Source organism: Ischnura elegans, chromosome X (genome assembly GCF_921293095.1).
Source record: "Ischnura elegans chromosome X, ioIscEleg1.1, whole genome shotgun sequence".
Classification (NCBI taxonomy): domain Eukaryota; kingdom Metazoa; phylum Arthropoda; class Insecta; order Odonata; family Coenagrionidae; genus Ischnura; species Ischnura elegans.
The window spans coordinates 46369939-46396377 of NC_060259.1; the positions used below are offsets into that span (position 1 = coordinate 46369939).

The following is a 26439-nucleotide window of genomic DNA, read 5'->3' on the forward strand; positions in this document are numbered from 1 at the left end:
CATGTGCTTGGGACAATATCAATTGAAGTCTATTCTCCAGGTGATTTTGTTGGTGACAACCCTTTTTGGGTCCATTAATCACAGACCTATGAATAGCTTCATACATTGAATTTGAAATTTTAGACTGAACATAAGAAGCATTGCAATTTTAAAATTTTCAACTCTGGGTATTTACTGACAAATACAGTTAATTAGGAAAATTTTCTCTACACTTGAATAGCCTATTTCCATAATGATTGTGTGGTGGTGTCACAAGGCCTCAACATAAGGTTAAGTAACTTTGGGCCCTACTCTTTTCACTTTTCTATCCATAGTTGGCGCATTTTATTTGAAAATTATTTCAGTTCGTAATAAAAATAAATTTTTAATATTTCATACGCTGCCGTGTGAACAGTAGTGAAATATATAACACATTTCGATGAGAAAAATTTCCCTGGATCAGAATTCGAACCACTAAGAATTGAACTAGTTGTTAGGCATTGGCGGTCCATCAAGGATGACTATGTGAAAGAAAAAGGACTTCAATGAAGCCACAACCATTTGAAAGCCTCAAACCTGTACTAAGGCCACTTATAGCGGTATGTGTAATATTTTAGAGCCTACCGCTTGAATCAGTGGTGTAGCCATGGGAGGGGTTTTCCGGGTTACCCCCCTTGAGCCTTTAAAAAAGGTGCCAAAAACGACTAGATGGCCTCAAAAAGTGACTTTTAAGAAATATTTGTATAAAATTACGGTTTTTGAATCCTAAAAACTACGTTTTCTACATTAAAAATCCCAAATTTTTCTGGGAGAAGTCTCAAAATGTTTTCCATACATTCCGGAAGGGCCCCGAAATCTACTGTAAAAGTCTACCTATTTCAAAATCCTGGCTACACCACTGGCGTGAATGGCATAGAAATTTACATGAATTGCCATGAGAAAAATTTGGACGCTCTGAACTGGTAGTGGCTCCATTGAAATTTTTTCTCCCTCGTTGCCATCCTTGATGGACCGCAAAGGTCTATGTAACACATAGTACCATGACCCTTGGTGCAATTTCCATGGGAGTTAAGGAATCTGGATAGCATAGTGGTCTATGCAGTGGACCAGAAAGCCAAAGGTCCTTAGCTGGATTCCCGGTTCAGGAGAATTTTTCTCATGGCAATATAAGTAAAAAAATAATTAGATCAAGCCTTCACGTGGAAAGTGGGTGGACTTCACAAACTCATCATTTTTTCTATTATAATTTTTGAGCAGACAACCGGTGTCAGAATAATAATTATTCTAATATTTATTAGATAAAATCTCATTATGAAAGCGTGCTAAACCTATGAACGTTTTTTTGGAAATCTTCGGTGAACATTAAAAATTACACAGTTTTCTCTACCATTACATATTAGGGCAGCTCCTTTCAATAAATCTCATGGAAATAAGTTAGAGAAATGGAATTCCCATGGAAAGTTGAATATAGAATCTGCAGTGAAATACCGTATTTGTCTGAATATAGTCCCTCCTCTTTTTCCGAAAATGCTCGTAGTAAAAGTTAAGAGGGGGCTATATTCAGACCCATTTTTTAAATTTTTTCCGGAAACTCAAGCCTCAAAATTAGGGGGGGGAATATATTCAGAGGGGGACTATATTCGGAGGAATATGGTATTATACAGGGTGTCCCATTTATCTTGACCACACGAAATAACTTTTTGTCCAGACGCAAATTCAAAAATATGTCAAGCAAATGTTCATTAGCCATCAGGGGGACATTGATCAGCATGATTGCCTTCCTTGTAGCTTTGTTATTTACAAAGATATGAACATCGGTATGTCTTTTTTAAATGGCACCCTATATTTTTTATTCGGCAATTCATTACTTCTCCTAAAGACTTATTCAAAAATGTAGCACAGATGACCATTAACATAAACACGATGTTAGGAAAAATGACTGACTCTCTAGCGCTTAATGCAGGTACACGGGTATTGGAACTACTCCACTTGTTGACGTTGACGGTGAACAAATGAAAACATAGTAAAATGCACACCAGTCATAACAAACTCATCCACAGTTAGTGGACGAGTTTATTATGTTTTCATAATGCTGTGTTTATGCTAATGGTCAACTGTGCTACATTTTTGAATAGGTCTTTAGGAGAGGAAATAAATTGCCGAATTAAAAATATAGGGTGCCCTTTAAAAAAAGACATAGCGATGTTTATATATCTTTGTAAATAACAAAGATAACTTTGCAAATAACAAGGAAGGAAATCTCGCTGATTAATGTCCCCCTGACGGCTAATGAACATTTGCTTGACACATTTTTGAATTTGCATCTGGACAAAAAGTTATTTCGGGTGGTCAAGATAAATGGGACACCCTGTACATATAATAATAATTGATCTGATTTTTTTTATTTCCTCGTTCCACTTCATGTACGTTTGTCTGGTGTGCTTGCTCTCATTCTCTTTGCTCCTGCCTCCACAATGTGGTCAGTAAAGATGTTGGGAATGGGCTGCTTAGTTATTTGTATATTTTAATAAAGCAAAATCAGATTCACTTTTTCAGCTAGGGAAAACTTATAAGTGTCCCTAAAAAAACTCTGCTAGCTAGACTACCTCTCCATCCCAACTATCAATTATGCCAAAATTTCAATCCTTGGATATGAAGGAGTGGTCTCTGACAGGAAAAATTAGTTAAACTTCATTAATTCGTTTTATCTCACATACATCATCATGCGAACCATGGTGTGGTTTTGGTTTTGCCCTGAGCAGTTGTCCTCAAAGAAATAAGGCTTTTTTACATCTTTGTCAATGTTGTTTTTTATGTACCAGTACACACTCCATTAGCCCCCTTATTGCCATCATTTTCAGGATGGATAACAGTTGTACGTTCCTCCATTGAATGATTATGCACACCAAAGATTTTAACCCAAGGAAAGGGCACGTGGGGTGTAGATGACTCCCCATGGTTCTTCTTCTAGATATTGTATGTCCATTGTTGTACCTACAGTGTGGTTAGTTCTTGTACCTTCAATTCTCATAAATTATGACAAAATATTGCCAGTATCCCATAAAAATTTCATTTGCCTTTGGGAGCAGAACGAGTTAGTGTCCTGGAGTGTCACCTACACCCCACGTGCCCTTCCACGTTCCTCCTCCAAGCCATTGGACTTCCCCAGAGGTTTTTCCTTACCTGAGAGCTAATTATTTTTTTTCTCTTTTAGCATTTAGAACATTACATTTAGCATGTTTACTAACATATTACATGCCTTGAAACTAGTGCTGTGCGAGAGTCTCGTCTCGGCAGTCGGGAGGAGAATTTCATTTCTCGTCATTGTCGGGACGAGACTCTCGGCGCGGCGAGAGTCTTGCCTGGGTCGAGAGTCTTGATGAGAGTCGAGATGTCTGGCCCCTTCGAGATTAGCTTCATTTTGTTGTAGAAATGTTACATTTCACTGCACACCCTCTCCCGGGTTAACTTCAGGGCTATGTTACATTTAACTGCACCCTTCGAGATTTCTCGACACCGGTCGAGACTCCCGGGCAAGACAGGAATTTCCGATGAATACCGTAATCAGTCGATGATAGAGTTTACTACTTAGTACCTTACTTACTTAATACTTACTTACCTTAAGGTATCCCTTACGAATTTTATGGATTTATTCACATAATAAAAATATTTTATTTAATGATTTACCCTCTGCATCCAAATTTTTTAAAGAGTGTGCATGATGCTAATAATTGAGTAAAAAAATGATTTCCTTTTCCTGACCTCAATATGTAATATAAAATTTGAATCTTGGAGTGTAGGTATTTAAATTGAAATGTAAATTTTCCGACGATTCCGTTTATTTACAAACAAATATCGGAGCTTAAAATGAAATTGAACATATAATTTTGATACATAGGCATATTAAAGGGTTACTGCAAGGTTTCTTTTTATAGTAATATAATAAAAAAGAAACATTCAATTGTAAATTAACAAAAAAGAAGTGATCTTATAATACAACTATTTTTAGTTTTGGAAATATATAATATGTCTTGAAATATTCCTTTTGTTAAATTATTTTCAATGTCTAAAATAGAAATAGTATTGTTTTTTCGAGGAGCCGGAAGTCTCGACGGGTGTCGAGAAATCTCGAAGGGGCGAGACTTCTCGACTCTCAACCCAGGAGAGACTCTCGCTGCACCGAGAGACTCGTCCCGACAATTACGAGAAATGAAATTCTCTTCTCGACCGTCGAGACTCTCGGGTGGTCAAGAGTCTCGCACAGCCTTACTTGAAACCCAAAGTTGTAAAGTAAACATCAAATATGTTACCAAATGTCAATGAACCAACCTAGGAAAACTTCTGTTGAATATTTTTCTCCCATTGTCAAATTTATGGCTATAGTGTAAAAGTAAATATGTAGTTGGTATCAATTTACTTTGTTATACCAATTATAAAAAGGACACAACTGAACTATATCATTTCAATGAAAGAGAAAAAAAAATTTCTTTTGGGTGTCGATGACACCCCACGCACCTTCTAACGTTACATTTCACGGTGCACCGGTGTTAACCACAGTTAACCCAGGAGAGGGCTCTCTCCTGGGTTAACTGTGAGTAAGGAGATTGGTTGTGATTGCCCTGTTCTACTTAGGTTGCCATGTTAGGTAGTTTTGTGAAAATTTCAGTCATGTTTCCCTCCCTAAAACTTCTAAGGCGATTGAAAAATAACTGAAACAATTACAGACCTGTAGGAACAAGTGACTTTGTATGCAGTCACACACATGGGTGCAAAGTTAAATACACCAAGGGATGAAGTTTGCCATGAAAAATTAGTTTTTTCATGGCGACCTTCATCCTTTGGTGTACATATTTCATTACAGACCTTATTGAAATGGTGATTCAGTGAAAATGTATCAAAAAATAAAAAGGCCGAAAGGACTTTGAGGTTATATTTTCGTCAGGTAATGCAATGGGTGGGTTTTTAGTAACACTGGGCTACTTTGAAATACAAAAAAGGTCAAACTATAAGTAAAGAGGATGTTTCAACCAAACTTTGTATGCAACAGAAAACTATTGTTCAGGGTGGAGGTTTTCGGGGTTAGCACCGCGTAGATTGGTCTCTGCAGACAACAGTTTCGCCGGCATTGCAGCAGGCTTCTTTAGGTCAATGAAGAAGCCTGCTGCAATGCCGGCGAAACTGTTGTCTGCAGAGACCAATCTACGCGGTGCTAACCCCGAAAACCTCCACCCTGAATCTTCGCCACACCGCGAAAGCCTACACAAAGAAAACTATTGTACCTGCCTATATTTACCTGCAAACATTGGAGCCTGGCTCTTTAGCAGGTACAGTTTTGCTCTTCCAGTTAATGTGTTCCTGATAAGCCCCTATAGATTTCTTAATCACTTTTCTTCTATAATTTTCCTCATTTCTTACATGTTTTCTTAAATTATTTGCCTGCCCTTCCTCTTCTGAAATACCTAATCATTTTAATGATGAGAAAATAATTAATTATGCTAAATAGGCTGCTAAATTTATTAAATAAAGCAAAATATTGTTTGTCTGATGTGACTTAGGTTACCTGAATGATAATTTATGCATCTGCCACGTAGCGCTAGCAACCAGCTGTTTACTGCAGACAGGGAACTAGTCCTGGACTAGTTGCCTTTCTGTGGTAAACAAAAATTGAATGTGTTGTCATGCTAATAACACCACGCCGAAATGTTTCATTTTTGCAGTAAAAGTTAAGTCTTGCTCCTAGCAGCAACTTAAAGAAAAAAGAGAAAAATGATTCAACTTGGACATGATGCCTTACTGCAGTTGGTGATTCATTTGTGTGGCTCACCAATGGGTTCAATCATTTTTTAACATTCTAGATCCTTGAAATAGTCTCAAGAAAGCATGTTGATATCAACCTATTTCTTCACAGTTTTAAATGTAATCATCCTTTTCATTTAAGCACAGAGGGTTTTTTCAGTATGTATAAATATTCTGTGAATTGGCTGATTTTTATTATGTCTCCTACTTTCAAATCCTTTAATCCATTCTATTTTTGACATTTTGCCACTATCTGCTTTACACTATCACGATGAAACTTTACCTTTTACTAATACATATATGTATTAATAACACTGGTTCGGCCTTTTACTGTAAATGCTCATTAATTTGATGAGTCCTCAGCATCAGGTTCTGTATGAAAAAGTTTGTATTTCGTTTTGTTTGACTCGAGTCTTATCTTAGTTTACCATGTGACTGAATTAGTAAATATTTATTAGATAGTAGGATGGGTTATTCTGGATGGATAACAATACCCAAAATTGTAAAATTGGTCCTAAATTTCTATGTGAGGTGTCACACATAATGGATATTCAGTTCAGCCTCTTCCTCCATAGTGAACGTCACTAAAGTAATAAAGTGCTTATTAGATGTAACCTCACGGCACCAAATTTAATTAGCCTAGTGGATTGTCAGCTAACTCTTAAGGTGATGCGGTGTGGATTGAAGCTATAATTGAATGTGTGTTTATGACTGAGGTGATGATATGCGTGGCAATTAATAGTGGATAGGTTTTCAGGATCAGTTAAATGGCATGGGAAATTATAATAAATTGGTTTCTGATGCTAAAAAAATCATAAAACATACTATGATGGGTTTATTAGGATGCTTTACTCACCAAGTGTACTGAAAAAAATAACTGAGATGTTCAACCTGATCGACAACGAAGTCGACAACCATTTCTTCATTAAGGTAGACATATATGAATGTAAGGTCTTTGAGTACTTGATCAGTGGGATATTGATGAGTCTTCACCACACTGACAAGTCCATAAGACACATATAGGGCTATGAAATAGCTTATTTGTGTTTCACTGTTGATTGCAGCATCTTCCCAAGCATCCCTGCTGGGAGGGTAAACTCTGGAAAAGATGATAAAAGGGTGTAACATGATGATTGCTGTTTTCCTTAAATTTCCAGCATATGTGTGAATCTGATTATAAGCTCTTAAGGAGTCAATGATCGAGAAATTGTTACTGACACTCAAAGAAGAGGCCAAAATTTCTTGTCATGATGTCAGGTGTTACATAGCATCAGTGAAAACTTGATAATTACTCTGCTGACTTGGACCCTCTGTGAAACGTTAAGATTCAATAGGTCCACCCCTGAGTCCACCAGGAAATATACAGTCACTTTCAAAAGTTTTAGGACAAAGTTTGCACTGCCATTCCCCATTTTCGCTGATGGTAAACATTTTCAAAGCATATATGTAACTAGAAAGAATAGAATTGAGGAATATGAGGAATACACTGAATGAAAATAAATCTTTCATCTCGTGAATTGATAAGACTGTTGTCCATTATTTCATCAATTATGATACAACGTGTATTAGAGCACGTAGAATATATCTGTGAATGACAGCCGGTGAACGAATGCATAGGGACATTGAACAATATTTTATATTTCAGATTATCAAATTAGGTTACTATATTTCCTGTTATTTTATTATTACTCGTTGAACTTCATTTATGAGGTACAGCTAAATTTAAAAAAATAGTGTAAGCCTTATTCTTATGTTACCCAGAACATAGTGTGGTTAATTATGACAGGAAAAGAGTGAATCTTTCTCACTGGTCTTTCATGAGAACGTTAACACTGAAGACAGGTTATTATTCAATTTTTAACACCGGCTAGCCCTCTGTGCTCCAAAATCCGCCTCATGAGGTGTTCATCACAGAAAATCTTAAAAAAACAACTGCAATCGAAACCAATAGATAAATTAACAATAATCATCTAATAGGCCTGACCCTTTTTCCCCAGTAATATACAATCAAGTTAGTAGAGACCCAGGGGTTTTATGCGCCCTTCACCGACAGGTTATGGTTACCCTATTTTGCAAATTCCTAACCTTCAAAATGTTCATGTTCATTCATAAAAATTATGTGTCTAAAATATAACTGATTACTTGAGGCTTTACTTTGTGAAACCTCTCCATGCTGGAAATAAATAAATAAAACTTTGTAAGGGTCAATATTATTTTAATATGGGCAAGACCCGGGTTCCGTAACATGGTTACATCTTCAGGTCTTCAGGTCCATATTAAAATAATAGTGAACCTTAAAAAGTTTTATTTCTTTATTTCTTATAGGTATGTCTAACCCTACCCGATTCCTAACTTTTGTATGACTCATTATTGTTAAAAATTGAATATAAAGCAGTTGCAGGGAATTTTAAATTAATTAAATTCTATAAAGAAATACAAAAAAAGTGAGTGACCTGAAAAAAAAAATGTTAGCAATGTTTTTCAGGGGATTGAACTCATAATCACCACTATCTCAGTTGCACGTTTACTGCACTAGGCCATCGCAACTGCTGTAAGAGAAGGTTTTATAATAAGTACAACACAAACTAACATTGAAAACTGGGGCAAGTACACAGTAAATGCACACGAAATAATCATTAAATCCGACATAAATCGAAACAGAACGATCAATTTGCGAGGAACATCTCCCTCTGAGTGCATATATCTTCACCTGCAATTGTGATATTATCGTTGAGTAACCAAGGAGAATGATAAGACAAAGGGAAATTAAAATTTCTAGCAGAATAGAGAAGCAGTAGTGGCAGTGCAAACTTTGTCCTAAAACTTGTGAAAGTGACTGTACCTTGGTGGATGCATCAGTCAATAAGGGGGCATTCAGTAATTATGTGAGTCTATTGGAGACACATGAGGGGTAGAGTGAAGCCAAATCCCACCTAATCTCAAACTAGAGCAAGTTATGTTATGTTAGTAATCATCATATAGTTTTTCTGCTAGCAGTCAGGGCCGGATCAAAGGTGGGACCAAGGGACCTGGCCCTGGGCCATCCACCAATGCAGAGCCACCTGCCAAGCATGAGCCTTCCGCCAATATAGAGATAAATCTCACAAAATCGAAAAAAAATGAAGTGGATTGGAAATTGGAAGTGAAGCTGGGTTGCTTTTTGGTTAACATTCAGTCGTCAACATGGACGATAACAGATGGTAACGCTGCTGATAAAAAAACACCATCCATTGGCATTGTTAATATAGCTCTGAATGTAACCATTGGCATGCAAATTGCAACATCTTGAAACATTGGGCCTCCTGACCTCCCACCAAAATGGGCCGTGGGCCACCCATATCGTAAATCCGGTCCTGCTAGCAGTGGTGTAAAAATGAGATAAAACTGTGTTAACCCTTCAACCCTTAACCTGCTTCTATCGTCTATAAGCAATTGCCTTAGCAGACTGCTGCCATTGTCTATTGACGATTTGAACTATGCTTCTACTCTCTGTGTCCATAGGTGCTTAGAAGTTCTTCCTTTGACAAGCAGATGTCATGCGGACATCTTTTACTCCTTTTTTTATTTTTATTGCCCTTCAGTAGCTGCCAAGAACCCTCAATTGCCTATTTCAGCTTATTTGCACAGTTAAAGAGTTATGGTCCATAAGGATTGCAGCTATTAAATTGCATAGCAAAATACGTTTTTAGGCTAATATCGATGCCTAGATTCCAAAAACATTTACATAAAAGTGATACCTCAAATAGTTTCTGAGATATAGCCTGGGGCAAATGTCCCTATGGACGGTAAGGGAAACATTCATTCGAAATAAGAAAATCATATGTGCTGCTTATGGAATGTTTTATTTCCATAAATTGGGCCAATCAATATTGTCTTCAGGTATTTTAAAAATCTAAATTTAAAATCTTAAAATTCCATGTATATGGTAATGCATGGCAAATTCATAAATTAAAAAAATTATAATTTAACAAATAGTATAACAGAAAATTTTCAATTTTTTGCCTAGCATACATCAATGTCGATCATAATAAAATTTTACTGTATATTGTTTCAACTAATATTATTAAGACAAACTACATACATACTTTATCCATAACAAAATAATAATAAACAACTCTGTCAAAAAATGCAAGATGCAAAATGTAATTCTTTTCATGTGACTGAAGTCCTACGAACAGTGATATCAATGCATACTATCATGAAACACAAATAAACCTGGTAGGTATATTCCACACATACTGGTTTTTCAGTTTTCTATTTCATTTTTTTGCACATTCAGTGCCCCTCTTTCATCAAGGCATTTTCGATAACTTCTGTTCAGGCTGTGGTGCTACTACTAAGGTACTATATGGACAGGAGCAGCTAAAACACCTCTGTTTCTTTTAGAATAGTTTCCGATAAGAAAACTTGCCTTTTTGTCAATTTTATATGTGATTGTTTTTGGTCCTTTAGATTGACCCCAGCCATGAACTTGTGACAAACTGTTATTATCTTTAGACAAAGAATTTGTATCTCTTCTGCATTTTTTTGTATCCTCGTGGACACAGTGTTCCACTGAAATCAGAGGTGAGCTTGGAAAGCTTGATCATAATCAACCAGACTCCTGGGAAGCATTTGTTTTATTATTTTCAAAATTTCTGATGATTTTAAAATGCCTTCCAGTTATTATATTGGCAATGTATTGCACTTGCATGTCAAGATCAGAAGATCAATAGTCCCTATAACTCGAAACTAAATGAGTTGATAACTCATCACGTAATTGTTCCCCAAATACATGCAAAAAAAAAGCATTCTATTTTTGGCATTCTTTTCAGTTGGCTGACCATTGTAACGAAGCAGTTGGGAAGTGTGTTCGCACCGACACTAATTCTAAAATGTATGAACTACATTTGAAATAAAGGGAATTCACTCATCGTGCTGCTCTTAGTATCAAACCACAGTAAATAGAAGAGAATCCCTCAACCAGCAGAGGCAATTGTGTCGCATAGAGGTCTGCACAGAACTGAATCAAAACACAGCAAGGGGATGAATAAGAGCCGAGGACCCTGAACACCCCACACAAGTGGAAGGAGAGTTCTTATCATGGAAGGAAGGGGTGGTTGGTGCCGCCAAAGCGATGTGTTGCACTTTTTCTTCCGAGGAATCCCAAGCCCCTTTTTACTTTGTACCTATCTTGCCCCCCTTTTTCTCGCTCCTCATACCAAACCTATTTACATTGTTTGATCTTAGCATATGTAATTTATATCTTTACCGAACTACGTCGCAGCACATCAAAAGTGAGGAGAAAGCATGGCATTCATTGCCTGCCTTTTAGATAGAGACCACAGCCACAACCTCGAGGGTCTCAACCCCCCTCAAATTAGAAAATTTATTTAGAGATGTGTTTGGAAAACCTTGTGGTTTTGATGAACTGGTCACTCATACGGTTCAACAAAGTGAACTTAGAAAGACACAATTTCTTTCTTTTTAAGTTCTTTCCAAACTACTGCCGAGGACATTAATGTGTTTTTTTGGGAATGAATTTAGTGATGAATTATCATGTGGTTCCGAGTTTTAGGGACTACTGGTCCTCTGATCCTGACATGCAAGTGCCAAATATTGCCAATAATTGACAATATAATGTTTCAAAGGTGTTTTGAAATCATCAGAAACACTTTGCGTATTGAAAATAATAAAGAAATACGTCAGGGTTGGAGTGTTGTAGAAGGGTTGTACCACGGAGGATAGTGTCTGCGGCTTCCTGTCAGTTTAGCATATGTAAATTTTCCCGAGGGGCAGAGTCTAATAAATCTATCTACACCATGAGATAACACACAGCATACAAAGGTTAGGCATTTTCCTGTCTGCCAGGGAACATAACGCCAAGATCAGGTTATAATACTGCATGCAAGCGTCAGTCTGAATACAGGAAACAACACCACTAAGTTGGGAAACAGCAAGCAACATATTACTTCCCACCTTCCATTTCCAGAACAGCCACAAAGTGAAAATTAAAACCCATCTCCTTGTGGTGTAGGCATTGCATTCAACCTCAACTACCGTTTATGCGGTGCTAATACTGGTAGCCATTCAATTACGAATCATATTATGTGAAACAATACCAATTATCACTTCCTCATGGTCCATAGGGACATATTTGTCCCATGGCATAAAACATTTATTTTGTCAAAATTAAAGCACAACCACAAAGTTTTTTGTACTAACTCCATAGGCTAGATACACATAAAGGATACACCGAAAGTTCAGTTATAACTGACCTTCTCATTGATTTGTTACAAAATATCAAATACTCACTTCGTAAACAGAAATTCAAGTGAAAGTTCTTAACAATATGGAAACACCGATATCAAAACGATATCGCAAAAAGAATTTCAAACTGCAAGCCAATAGCCTTTTCTTCAATAGAACCAATTCTCACAATCATAGACCTTCTCATTTAGTTTTTAGAGAATTAAAAAAAATGGGACATATATGTCCCATGCGAATACTGCTGGAGTAAAAATGGGAGGAATGATGTTTAGATAAGTGAGCTTGCAGATGATCAGGCATCAATTATAAAGGCAAGGGGGCTCTAGTAGATGCGTCAGACGACCATTGCGAGAAGTATGAGATGAGGATTAATCACAAGAAGAACAAGGTTGCATGCTTTTGTAAAACATAATAAGCTAGGAATGTGAGATTCAACATGAAAGTGTGAGGGGTGAAAAACTTGAGCAAGTAGATCAGCTCAACTTTTGGGCAGCAGATTACAAGAAAATGGATAGGGCAGTAAAGACATCAGGAAGAGAATTGTTTTAGCAAAGGAGGCGTTCATGAACAGGAAGGACCTTATGAGAAGATCGCTATGTAAGAGTTTAAAGATAAGGTTAGTGATGAGTTTGATCTGGATTGTAGCTCTTTATGGTATGGAAACGTTGATGCTTAGGAGGGAGGACAGCATAAGACTGGAGGTATTCAAGATGTGGATGTGGGGAAGAATGTAGGACATGAAGTGGACAGAGAAGCGGAGGAACGAGGAAGTGCTGGAGGTAGTGGGTGAGGAGAGGTAGCTTCAAAATGAGATATGAAGGAGATAGAAAGTATGGTTGGAGAGAGAACTTAACATGGAGGGGATGTTGGAAACAGTGTTTGAGGGTAGAATGTTAGAAAACAAGGGAGAGGGAGGATGAGATTAGGATTTTTAGATAGAATGAAAGGGAGTAGGCCTTACCGTGGATTGAAGAGAGAAGTGCTTGAAGGAAAGGAAGGCTCTCTGAATGCTTTTTAAGTATTCCATGGAAACCTCCCTAATTCAGCAGAATTCTTTATTAACCTTTTTACTGCTAATGATAAAAATTTTCTGAAGGATGTTTCTTGACCCAGGAGACAAAAGCCGAAAATTTTTGTCAGAGATTTTCCTACGCATGCGAGCAAATGCCAAAACTATTCATCGGCTTGCTCTCCCCCTTTTATAATGGTCACGTGTCCACAAAGCCTTAGTTTTGAGACCCTACGCAGCGGGACTTAGGCCTTACCCTTGAAATTGGAGAGCTGGTACCCAGACCCCTTGTCTCATATTCACCCTCTTTGTGGTAAGGGACCATGGTCATACAATTGTTCATTCAGTCAGTTTGTTAAATAAATATTTGCTCCTTTCTCAATAAATATAAACTCGGAATTGAATTGTTTATCTCTTGAGCAGCGTTTACAATTTTTAAACAAAATTCTACCACGAATATTAACTTATATCTCAATTTTGGAATAAACATCAACATGGAAATTGTTGATGCATTTAATCGGTTAATATTGATGGTAGAGCTTCATTCAAAATGTGACAATGCTCTGAAAAAATGAGGAATTCAATTTGAAGTCTGCAGTTAACGTGCAAGCTAGAATTATCCATGCATCATATATATATATAATGCCACTTGTAGGATTATAAACCTGGAAAGGAGGGAGCCCAACAACTCTCAAACTCCTAGATAACGCAGAGTCCCTGCGAGGAAGGATCGATAAAAGTTGGTACTGAGAGTGTGTAATTATCCACAAGACCCTTCTCAAGGAATGTCCTGAAAAAATGCTCTGTACAGAGGGGACCAAAGAGTCTCTTGGGGCTCAGTACGGCAGTCAGGCTAAGGAGAGAACTCCACCAACTCAAAAGGAATAATAATGTCAATGCCACATAGTAGCAGAGTAGCCCTTTGATTACTTATTTATCTGGCGAGCCACTTTTGACTTGATGAACCCTGTAGTGCACAAGCTGGAAGGCTGCAATGTGAGGAGAGGCCCTGATTTGCTGTGTTCATACCCTCAGGTGTTTCCTCACACCATGGCTCACTCAGCCATCACTTAATTCAGAATAAGATACTATGATTTATATGTGAACCGATACGATTACATAATGAAGAAGTACTGCCAGAAAGAAGTGATAAATTTATGGAATCCAACAAAGCAATTAGGTTCCAGAAAAAGGAATTATTGGTGCTGCATGGTCAGCATGAGAAGTGAATATGCTCTTACCAGTCTTAAAAACTACTGTTGCATAAAAAAATTACCAAACAGATTGTGCAAGATTTTTTCATAAATCTTTCAAATTATAGTGGAAATTAACTCATTTAAAAATTCATTGCAAAAAATTTCATTTCAGGGTAGAGAGGGTGTTGAGCCAAATCTCATGCCATTTCACCAAGGTAGGGGGGCAGCCACGGATGGCTCTTTGAAACTCACACTTTTGAACAAGTCTAACAAATTGAACAAGTTTATCACTGCACCTAAACTGGAATATAAATCTATTTTTAATGGAAAAATTTGCTGATATTAAATTAAATTGAACAATGGATTTACCAAATTTTTATTTGCCAAATGTTGTACACTCTATTGTGAGAAGGAGCATAATTTGGATTCCATCACTTCCCAACAATCTCAAATTTCATTTAAGCAGTATTTCCTAAAATATGATTACATATCATGGTGAATTTAGATGTAGATTGAAAGTGTTAAATGACAAAACTCCATACTAAATAGTATTTGACATAATGTGGAATATTTGCCTATAGGTTGAAGGCATGTTTACTGCAATTCAAATTATTGCTGAATAAGTATAGTATTTTTTTGCATTTCAAGGTTTGTTGGGATCGATGAGGATAGAACTCACTCGAAACTTAGCCACAGGCATGTGAATTTCACACATTCAGCGTAGGTGGGGAGGCCAGTTCCTTTCTCGAGGCCACCTTGTACTTCAAGGGTTTTGTTTTTGGGGATGTCCAAAAGTTTTACTCTGAATTTGAACCCAGAACCCCTTGATAAGCAGCCAACTGCTCTACCCCCTTGGCTAATATGCTCCCTGCATTATGCATCATAACATGTTGTAATAAATATATTTTACCAAAATTTACACCTGTGAATGAGGATGTACTCTATAATATCATCATGCAAGTGTATGGAAAAAAACTCATTGTAAAATTAATATATATGTACAGTAAACCATCAATCTTTAAATACTTGTTGTTACATTGCAAAAAATTGCATTTTTAAATTTTCATCTGATAGTTTGCCCCTCTTTGGAGGCAAAATGTCTTTGCTACCACCAAAAATCTATTCCATAAGAAAACTGAATTGTAGAGAAAATTAGAGGGGGGCATTCTGTCTGATGAATGCACTTTTTAATATTGGAAGTTGATGAAGAAACTCTACTCTTGTTGAATCAAAAAGCAAGGGAAAAATTAATAATTTTTACCTTTTTTACAGTGTTAAAAAAACAGGGTCAACATTTGGGTCACATGAGCCATTTTTTATGAGAGTCGAGCCACCTCATTTGACTCTAGTTTTTCTTTGAAAGTGTGCAAAGCCTCTTCTTTTTCCTGTCCATCAAGCTATGTTAGCTTCAACAATGGTATCAGCCCTACTGCAATGCTTAATTTCTTTTCGTTTTGCACAATCTTTCAAAATCTAGTTCCAACTCCCTGAAGCAACAACCTTGCCTGTGGCCTACAATGCGCAAAGGCACTTTCAGAGGCTCTCTTATTGAGCTCATGTAGTAATCCCTTGCTGGTTGGCTGAATAAATCCAATGAATGCATACTCTCAGCATGCAAATTTTCAGGGCAACTGCTGATGACTTCATTACCTGAAACCAAAGCAAAGGCTGTAATTCTGCAGGGAAAATATGTACTATATTTTGCATACTGCATGGAATTAGTAGAAATTAATAATTATGCAATGTTCCAAAGTTGAAAATGTTGTAATCCAAAATTTTATTGCAAATATTATCATAGTAATCTATAGATTCGGATAGCATTAACTCGCACACTAGGCTTTTTCCCAATTAATGCATAATTTACTGGAAAATAAAAAAGAGAGCGACTGCAAAGTACTTCAAAATTTTGTAAACAAAAGGGCAGATCGGGTGTCAAAAAATGGAATGGCTATTAATGTAAAAAAGGGTGAAATTATTACTTAAAGCAGGAAACTAAGAGCAGGTAGGAGAGACTACTCATTTTCATGGATGGTAATTCCGAAAATTGACCGGTGTAAATACTTAGGGGTGTTTTTAATGAAAGATATAGGTTGGGAGGAAAATGTGGAGCAGGTAACAAATAAGGCATGAACATATTACGTGTAATCATACTTTCAAATAATTTTACAAAATTGCATGTGAGGTTTTTGCGGCATTACTCCATATTGCTTTCTCCATGTTACTCCCTCATGTAGTGGTACACCAACTCAAATGCTCCTGTGGAAAATCATACACAGGACAGACCGGATGATCAATTAAAACCAGGACATGAGAACATGAACGTGTCCTGGAGAAGAAGCGGTTCCACCTTTCCGCCGTCTCGGAGCATGTTTGGTCGGAACCTGGCCACAAAGCGGACTTCGAGAAGCATGATGTCATCTACAATAAGAGTTGCTACTACCCAAGGATTATCTGTGTGGCAACAGAAATAACGAAGCAGTCAGGAAATTACAATAGAGAAAAGGGCTACACATTAGGTAACACTAGCAAAAAAGTCTTAAAAAAAAAGGCCTATCGCAGCCCAACCACTACCACAGGATTAACCCCACCAATCAGAGCCAACCTACCCCCCTTACCAATGACACATGGATACTTCTGACCTGAAGATGCCAGCGCAATGGCTAGAGAAACTGTCATCTCCTTTAGGCAAGACTACACGGAGGAATGCCCAAAGGCCATCGCCAATTTAAAAAAATAAAATAATGTAAAAATGTTAATTAATAACACATAATGGATTCCATTAAATGCCTCCTGAATTGGTTTGTAATTCCACCTCCACAAATTGAAGTCCAGCATCTTCTTCTAATCAGACCTCATCTCAAATATCCTATCTATATATTATGATAATGTATTTGTGTTTGATGCGGAATATCGTTTATTCAACTAAACTTACTTAATTTCAAGTCATATAGAATCCAATTGAAAATATAAATAAACAGTAACTAGAATATTTAGACTCACATGAGTGCCATGTCAAGGTTTGAGCCATTGTTAATGGCACAACCAACCATCTACTTTAGGCTTACGTCTTCCATCAACTTTTTCATCTTGGTTGTAGCCAAGAAATCAAAAGTATGCCACCCCACAATCCTTTCCACAATCAACATGGAAAATCTTCTTCTTTAAATTGGAAATAAAAGAATAAAACTTTGTAAGGTTCACTTGTGTACTTAAATAGGCACGACCCGGGTTTCATAACATACATAGTTACATCTTCAGGTGACTGATATTATATGCATCTTATATTTATGCATAATTAACCCATTTATGCCTAGTGTTTCATTTTTGGAACACCTGACGTGATATTCTAATGTAATGACTATGACTCATTATACACCGATATGCCACGGTTTTTCTTCCTGTACCTCTTTGTAAAGAGGCACAGGCATTGTATTATGGGGCGCAAAGATTTATGTAGTCAGTTTTGCCAACCCATCGCAGCCAGTGTGTTGAGAAATATCGGTCTTTTTTTTCAAGGCAGTTTTTCTGTGACCATCTCTAATTATATATTATCAACTATTTTTCATTACGCCCAAATGTTGTAAATTTTTCCCGACATATTCAGTAATAGTTAACCTAAAGTGCTCAATGAAGAAAATTTTGAAACAACGTATTTTGTTTTAGTTATAAGCTTTTGTTTAACAGTGTTCCATTTTTGGAACACTAGGTAAATCCACTACTATTATGTGTGCCTTCTGGCGCACTGAAATATTCACTTTAATTTTAAATCAAGCAAGCAATTTGGTGTGGAACAATTGATAAACTTCCTGGTTCGTTGCTAGGTGCTTCTGCTCATCTCATTCATGGTTCTTCTGACGAGAACTTTGACAATGCTGACCTGATACCAGATGGTGAAACTACTGAAAATTGAGGTGCATCGAGTTCTGCTTCACCTCAACCTCTTCTTGCTCAAGGAAAAAAGGTAACCAAAGTTGTGCGCAAATGGAAGAAAGCCAATCTGACTGTTCAGCCAATAGGAGGTAGTTTCAGGAGAACAAATCATAAAAATGAAAACCCTAGCAGAATATTCATAACTCTATCTGGATATTGAAGTGAACCTTGAAACTTGAACCTGGTTTTTGGGAATAATTATCCTTAGTGGTTACATCTCTGTTCCGAGACGACATATTTTTGGGAGCAAAGACCAGATTTGCATAATTCTCTAGTTAGTGGTGCAGTGAAACGTGACCTTTTTGAAACAGTATTTTCAAATTTGCATTTTGCTGACAATTCTAACTTGAACCACATGGACAAGTTTTCCAAGCTGCGACCTCTAATTGATCGTCTGAATGACATTTGTATGAAATTTGTACCAAATGAAATATACTTCAGCTTTGATGAGGCCATGATTTCCTATTTCGATCGTTACAAGTGCAAACAGTTAATTCGGGGAGGGCCTATTCAGTTTGGGTATAAATTCTTGTATGGTCCAATGCGTCTAGGCTATCTTTGCTGGTTTCAGCCTCATCAAGGAAAAAACCCGAACACTCAATACCAATAGTATAGTGTAGGTGCTTCAGTTATTTTGCGATTGACTGAGGCACTCCCAACGTAGCATCTTGGTAAATACCATTTTGTGTTCGACAACTTTTTTTTACAAGCATTGCACTCCTTGATAAGCTTCACTCAATGGGAAACCAAGCAAGAGGCACAGCGAGAAAAGATCGCGTAGACAAACCTCCTTTACTATCTGATGTTACCCTAAATAAAAAAGATATGGGCACATTTGATTACCGAATTGATGGAAAAGGCAATATTGTTTGTAGATGGAATGATAACAGTGTTGTGACTGTTGCATCTTCCGGTGCAGGTGTCAATCCTTTGCAACAGTCAGTGGTTATTCTCAAAAACAGGAAAAAAAGATACAAGTAACTCAGCCAAATTATTAATCAAGGTGTATAATCAGTATATGGGAGGAGTGGACCAAGTTGATGAAAATATTGACTAGTGTCAAGCATCAATCCGTGGAAAGAGATGGTACTCGAACCCTCCAGTTATACTGCTTTGAGCTGGCTTCACAAAATGCTTGGGAATTGCATAAAATAAACGATGTGAAGCCAATGAATCTCCTTGAATTTTGTCGCCCTGTGGCCTGTCACTATATAGAGACATATTGTCATACTGCTGAACCTGGTAAGAAATGGAGACCATCTATGAAGCGTAACTTTGACTCACGTCATGACGGCATGAATCATTATAATGTAAAGCAGGGAAAGCAAACTCACTGTGTCCAATGTTGCAAAAATACCACTTTTTAATGTTAAAATTGCGATGTATCCTTGCATGTTAAGTGTTCATCTGGATATCATTCTAAATAGTGACTTAATAAAAGTCTTAATCAAATTTTTTGCATGTTATCAATTAGTACGTCATAGTAGTGGATTTGCCTAGTGTTCCATTTTTGGAACACCTCGTAATTACTAATTGGCAAGAGATACATTGTTTTTTCTTTCGGATATTGTTTTCATACGTATTTTTATCTACAATATGTAAAAATCAAGGTGAAATTTGCATTTCTCAAACCTTCAAAAAATGGGTTAAGTGCGACAGTAAGGACATCTATGGGAAGGGATTGGGCTGAATGAGAGGGTGGGGGTGGTTGTTAAGTAGGGAATGGAGGGGGGGAAGGGGCAGCCTTGATTTGGGACGAGGGTTTTTCCTGTGTGGATAGGTATCTGACCTGCGAGAGGAGGGAGGGGGTAAGGTGGGTTAGAAAACAAGGGGCTAAGGAAGGTAGCGGTGTTGGAGAAGAAAGAGAGGATTAGCAGGGGAACATTGAGTTATTCATGTTATGTCAGAATAGTCTATGGTAGTTCATGAGTCTGGCTGTGGATGTTGCGAGCATGGGATAATGGTTTCCGACAAGGACATGGATCACTGGAGGAATTTTTTAGCAAAAGCACTGCGTGGTACTCTTTCTTGGAAAATGTTAATAGCACACAGATGGATGAGCACTAGAAATTTTTAAGGTTGTCACTGTTGGAGTTCACTGATGGGGTTGGAAAAGAGGGGGAAGTGGGAGGGAGGCTCTTGTGCATTAGCTAAGGGTTGTTATTATTTAAATGTAGGATTATCTCTGATGTTTTTAGGGCATCGAGTCTCCTCCTATTTCCTTCTGAGTGGAGGATGTCCGGCGTGAAATCACTTTCATGTTTGCAATCTAGTAAGTGATTGGCAAAGTTAGATAGCTCCTTTTCCTTCTTGTAGCAGTTGTGATGTTCACTCACTCTAATCTTAACACTTCTCTCCGTTCTGCCGATACATATATTTCTTACCACAATCATCTCACTTTAGGCAGTATATTCCACTTCTTTTTTCTGGTGGGAAACGATCTTTGCAGTTGGGTAACACTGTTTTGAGAGTTGAGGGGGTGTAATATGCTATTCAGTATTTTTCTCTTGGGAAGCAGGAGGTAACAGAATCGGAAATCTTCCCGAGGAAGGGAATCCTGCACCACTTTTTTGGAGTGTTAATATGGGAGAGCAAAGATACCATTGATAAGGCCTGTTTCTTCCGGGCTTTATTGAGGATGTTATCAATGATTGCTGGTTGATATCCATTAGCCTTTGCAATGTGCTGAATGGTTTTCCATTCCTTTTTTCCCATTTTTTCCATTCCATTTTCTTGTTGTGATTTTGTTCACTGAGAGGAATTTTATTAGTCTATTGATTAATGAATGCAATGCTGCTGTCTTGTGTTGGAAGGGGTGACATGAGTCCGCAGGAATAAAAACATGGAGGTGAGTTTGCGGTAAATATAAAAAAGATGTATCCCTTCCTTTAGTTGATTGTTCAAATCTAAATAATTAATTGATTTATTTCCTAGTTCCAAAGTGAATTTAATATTGCTGTTCTGAGAATTAGTGAATGTGAAAAAATGCTCTAATTGTGTAGTAGTGCCAGTCCAGCAGCATGGCACATCATCAACATATCTGTACCAATGGTGAACATGTTCAGTTAGAATGTGATTGGATTGAAATAATTTTGACTCAGAATTATCCAAAAACATTTCTGTGAGTAGTGGTGAAAGGGGTGATCCCATGGCAATGAATTGTTGAAATAATTGTTATAAAATAGGAAGTAGTTTTGATTGAGGCATGTGTTAGTAAGTTCCGATATCTCCTCAATTATTATGTACCTAATGGTTGGTGGCACTTCATTTTTCATGAATAAACAGTTGACATGAAAGGAAATCAGTTTAGCATTGTGTGCTACCTTTACATCTTTGATTCTCTCAATTAAATCTAATAAATTTTTTATGCCATATTTTGGAAGGAATTTAGTGTAATCTTTAATCAGAAGGTTCAGTTTTACTGCCAGTTTATGTGTGGGTGAAGAAGTACTTGAGATCCCTGGCCAGATTGGGAAGTTAGTTTTGTGTAATTTGATCAAACCATACAACTGGGGCGGGAGGAGGGGGGCTTTGAAGTAGATTATTCATAAAAATAACTTTCAAAAAATAATCGCCTACAAGTAAAAATTATCAAAAGATTTGCCATTTGTTAAAAATTGGCTCTTTCTTACAAAGACAGTGGTTAACCTACCATGATTTGCCATCATTATCACTGGTCAATTATAATCTTAGGATTGGTTTGACGAAGCTCTCCACTCAGTTCTCTTATCAGCTAATCTCTTCACACCTATGTATTTCTTCTCTTTCACATCCCTCTTTATTTGTTCCATATTTTTTGTTCTATGATTTTCTATTAGCATCAAAATCAATTGTGCTTTTGGGAAGGCAACTCCCAAAATATGGTAAAGCAATTTGATTTTTTCTTAAGAATACCAAGTTATTGGAAAGCCAGTTTATAATAGACTTAGCAGCATTTAATTCATTAACATATTAAAAATTTATACATAATTTTGGCCGGTCTTTGTCTAGCCCAGGGGTCTCCAAACTTTTCAATGTAAGGGCCACATTATATATTTCCCACATTTATTTGGGCTGAAGGAACAAAAACAACGATCAATGCCAGTCATTTAATTTCCTTAAAAATTAGAGCATATTCATGGAAAATTTCAGAAATATCTTGTTGGAAGAAACAGGTTAAATTGAATAGATGCCTGCCTATAGTTTTATGATGATCATTGGAGAATGATGGGACATGGAAGATAGATGATCAAGCGGGTGTAGGGAGACCGCTCCCTCCTCTGGCCAGATCTCGTGAAGTTGAGTGGGGAGCTACTCACGAAGTGGATGTGACAGCTCCCATTGATAGCTGACAGGAAGCCCTCCATGCCGTGAGGGTGGCAAAGATCTGCAAAAATGAGGAGCTCCCCAAGAGAATGTGGGTTTGTCAATGCCATGGGGTGCCTGTGCACCTGGACCCTCTGGTTGTTGGAGCCTTAGGCAGCTGGGATCCTGACAATGAGGCTATGCTTTATCATCTCTGGATTCATATGAGCTGGCCAACCAAAGTGCGACAAAAGATGGTCTCAGCAGCCATTAACCCCTCAAGCGTGACTTTAAATGCCCGTGGACGTTCTCTCAGCGTGTGCGACACAGCGTTTGTGTCGTCCGATTGCCATGCCTCAAGCGTGTGCGACGCACCCTATGCGTCTGAATGTTTCATTAGGTATTCCTATCTCTTAAGCTTCCATATATGTACTTTTAGTGAGTATATATATGAGACACATCTGCCTGCTATCGTTCTGTGCCCCTGTGTGGTCTGTGTTTGCGTTCCCGTATTTTTTAGAATATTTTTTTCTAGCTGATGTCAGGAAAGAAACGCTTCCTCTAGGGTCAGCGTCTGGTGAATGCTAATGAAAGATATCCTTCCACTCAAGCTCTGGTTATGTGCTTTCTTAGCGATTGTGTGTGATGTGTCGGGATGCGGAATGCTTTCGTCTCTGGTTCATTATCATCTGCTTCTCTGCCTCATCGTTTCCTTTCTCTTTCATCGAGGCAATGATAGTGAAGGCATGGTCCGTCCAGGCATTGTCACTCAGCGCCTCACGGAGCCTCGAAGACCGGCCAGCATCCCCGCATCTTGGTATCTTATTTACGACGTTTGAGGCTAAGGGTTGGGGTGTTTTCATCCCTACGCTTGCTTTGGTGATTTTTTATTTTTTTTTTCGGCCTTGAATCCACTCCATATCTGTGCCCCTCTTTAGTTGACCATGTCTTTTAGCTCGCGTGAGTTGTGCGATGAGCAAGTGCTTGACGCTTTGGAAAAAGAGAGCGCAGGATGCTCAGATACTACTTCGGAAATTTCATTTGGATACTCTCTGGATTCCAGTTCCGAAGAGAGCGATGGACCTTCTCATTTTTCTGTGAATCTTCAAGAAAATAATTGGCAAGAGATCGACAGTGCTGACCCTCCTCAACCTTTTGCGTGTGAATTAGTGGGAAAACAAATATTGCCTGTTTCGTGTATAGATGATCCCTTGGCATATTTTGAGTTATTTTTTGATGATGAAATAATTTCAATTATAGTGACTGAGACAAACCGCTACGTAGCACAGTTTCTTGCTCATTAGAAAGAGAAAATTACGAAGCAAAAAAAATCACGCTTCCAAAAGTGGGTCCCCACAACTCTGGGGGAAATAAGGGTGTATTTAGGTTTACTGATGTTGATTGGAATAATTCAGAAACCAAGCCTCAGAATGTATTTTAGCAGAAAGCATTTATTAGAGACTCCATTTTTTCCCAATGTAATGAGTGAGCAAAGATTTTTATTGCTCACCAAATTTCTCCATTTTGTAGATAATACCGATGAGGAATTTGTAAAAAAGGATCCAAAACTGTATAAAAATTTACCAATTACTGAATATTTGAAAAATAAGTTCCAAAAAGTGTATATACCCGGTAAGGAAATCAGTGTAGATGAGTATTTGTTGTTGTGGAAAGGTAGACTGTCGTGGAAACAGTATATTCCCATGAAAGCTTTCCGGTTTGGGATAAAATTGTTTGAACTTTGTGACTCCGCAGGGTATTTATGGAATTTTATTATTTACTGTGGCTCAGGGACAAAATTGGGCTGTGAAATCACAAAGGACACAGATCTTTTTTCAACTACAGTTGTTCTAAGTTTGTGTGAGAAACTATTAGACTCTGGTAGATGTGTTTATATGGACAATTTTTACAGTAGTCCCGATCTTTTCCATAGGTTAGTTCAGAGGACAACAGATTCTGTTGGAACCGTGAAAATCACGCGTAAAGATATGCCAGTAAACCTCAAAAAGAAACTAAAGAAAGGAGAAGTTGTTAGTGCAAAGTGTGGGGAATTGGTTGCTTTGAAGTGGAAGGATAAACGTGATGTTGCATTGCTGACTACAAAGCATTCAGACCAAATGCAACCCGTAAGTCGAAAGGGCGGGCTAGAATTTGTAAACAAACCTATGTGTGTAACAGAATATAATAAATATATGGGCGGTGTAGATTTAAAAGATCAACTTTTAGAATCGTTCCTGCTGGAAAGAAAAGGGACAAAAGTGTGGTACAAGAAATTATTCAATCACTTAGTTAATACGGCTGTGTTAAACGCATACATTTTATACCGTAAGGCTGGTAATAACAAAGATCACCTAGCATTCAGAATGAGCTTAGTGAACAAAATAATTGCTAAGTATCACGGACAAAATTTAGAACAGCGCAAAGGACGGCCCACTGATATCGAAACGGAATGTACGCGATTGACCGGGCAGCATTTTGTTCAACAAAACCCGAAAACTGAGACATTTAAGGTTGGAAGGTGAAAGTGTGTTGTGTGCACAAAAAACAGAAAGAGAAAAGAGACAAGATATAGATGCAAAAACTGCCCAGGAACACCCTCACTCTGCTTAGAACCCTGTTTTGAGCAGTATCACACACAGGTCAACTATTAGCCATCGGATAAGAGGAGCAGGAAAAAGTTAATGGGTCTGAGAATTGTAAGTACGTATTCATAATTATAAAATTTAAACAATTGTTTATATAATATATTTTTTTGGATTTTTTTTGCATAGTGATAAGATTCAAAAAAATATTTTACTTCATGTCTGCACAAAATCTGAAGTGCCTCTAAATTAAAGCACCCTGGGTGGTTTAAATGCCTACGATTAAAGCACCGTATAGGGACGGAATAGCGAGGACGCATATGCTGTGTCGCACAAGCTTGAGGGGTTAAGTAGATTAGAGAACTCTATGTAAGGCAAACCATTGGAAAGCAGCAGTATGGTTCGGACATCTCTGTAAATGCAGTAAATGTAAATTGGTGAAGAAGAGGAAACAACATGACGACTAAGTATCATGGAGGTGGACGCCATCAGCTATATCCCTAAACTGTCATGCTATTACACTCATTATGCCTTATGTCTCTTCTTTCCTTTTCTCCATTTTTTTATTTCCTATTTACATTTTCGACTTCATTACTTTCTAATAACTTAGTATTCTTAAGAAAAATTCAAGGGGCTAACGTAGTTAACCAATTGTTTTACCATATTTCTTGGGAGTTGCCTACCCAAAAATGCTATTAATTTTGATGCTAATTGCAAATCATGGTAAATTGGTTCCTTTGTGAGGTTAATTGAGTCTTTGTTATTGTGTGATACATATTTATTCTATCCTTGACAACATTGGTTATCCAGTGAATGGCATCCATGCAAAGCCCTTGCTATCACCGACTCTAATACTGCTCTCTCTCCTTCTTCTCTGCAGGTAAGCACCACGTGAGAATCAAGGGAAGGTATGAGCTGTAACAGTAACAAGTAATGCAGTGAAAGTGAGTGAATATGTGTGTTTTAAATTAAATATACTTTGCACTATTACTTATATTAGGGATATATTAACTCCTGAATAAAGATTTTCCTTTTAAAATTTGTGAATTCATTACATAGCGCTTCCTTCATAGTGGCTTTAGACAACTAGTAATTCTTAATTATTAACTCACGATGATCATCGGATATCACTTTTGATTCTGGAAGTTACGAGCAAAACAAAGGCTTTCCAAATGGGGTATACATTTAACTCACAATTGTTAACTCACATTGTCAGTTACTGATTCTTGAAACAAGGAGTATGAATTTTTCAGATGACTCTTGAACCCATCGAAAGCAGCTCTTTCAAAATATTAAAAATAGGTATTTGGAGGAAAGAAAATATCATAGAAGGCATTGCAGCGTGTTTTCAAATTTGAAAAAAAAATGAACAAAATATGTTGCATCGCTATGTCACAAAACTTTTCAACGAAGA

At 37.4% G+C, this 26439-nt stretch overlaps 1 pseudogene; it reads left to right on the forward strand.

Moving 5' to 3' along the window:
- The window catches only part of LOC124171149, an 80163-nt pseudogene extending 60487 nt beyond the window's left edge, over positions 1-19676 (forward strand).
- The last annotated feature ends 6763 nt before the right edge of the window (positions 19677-26439 follow it).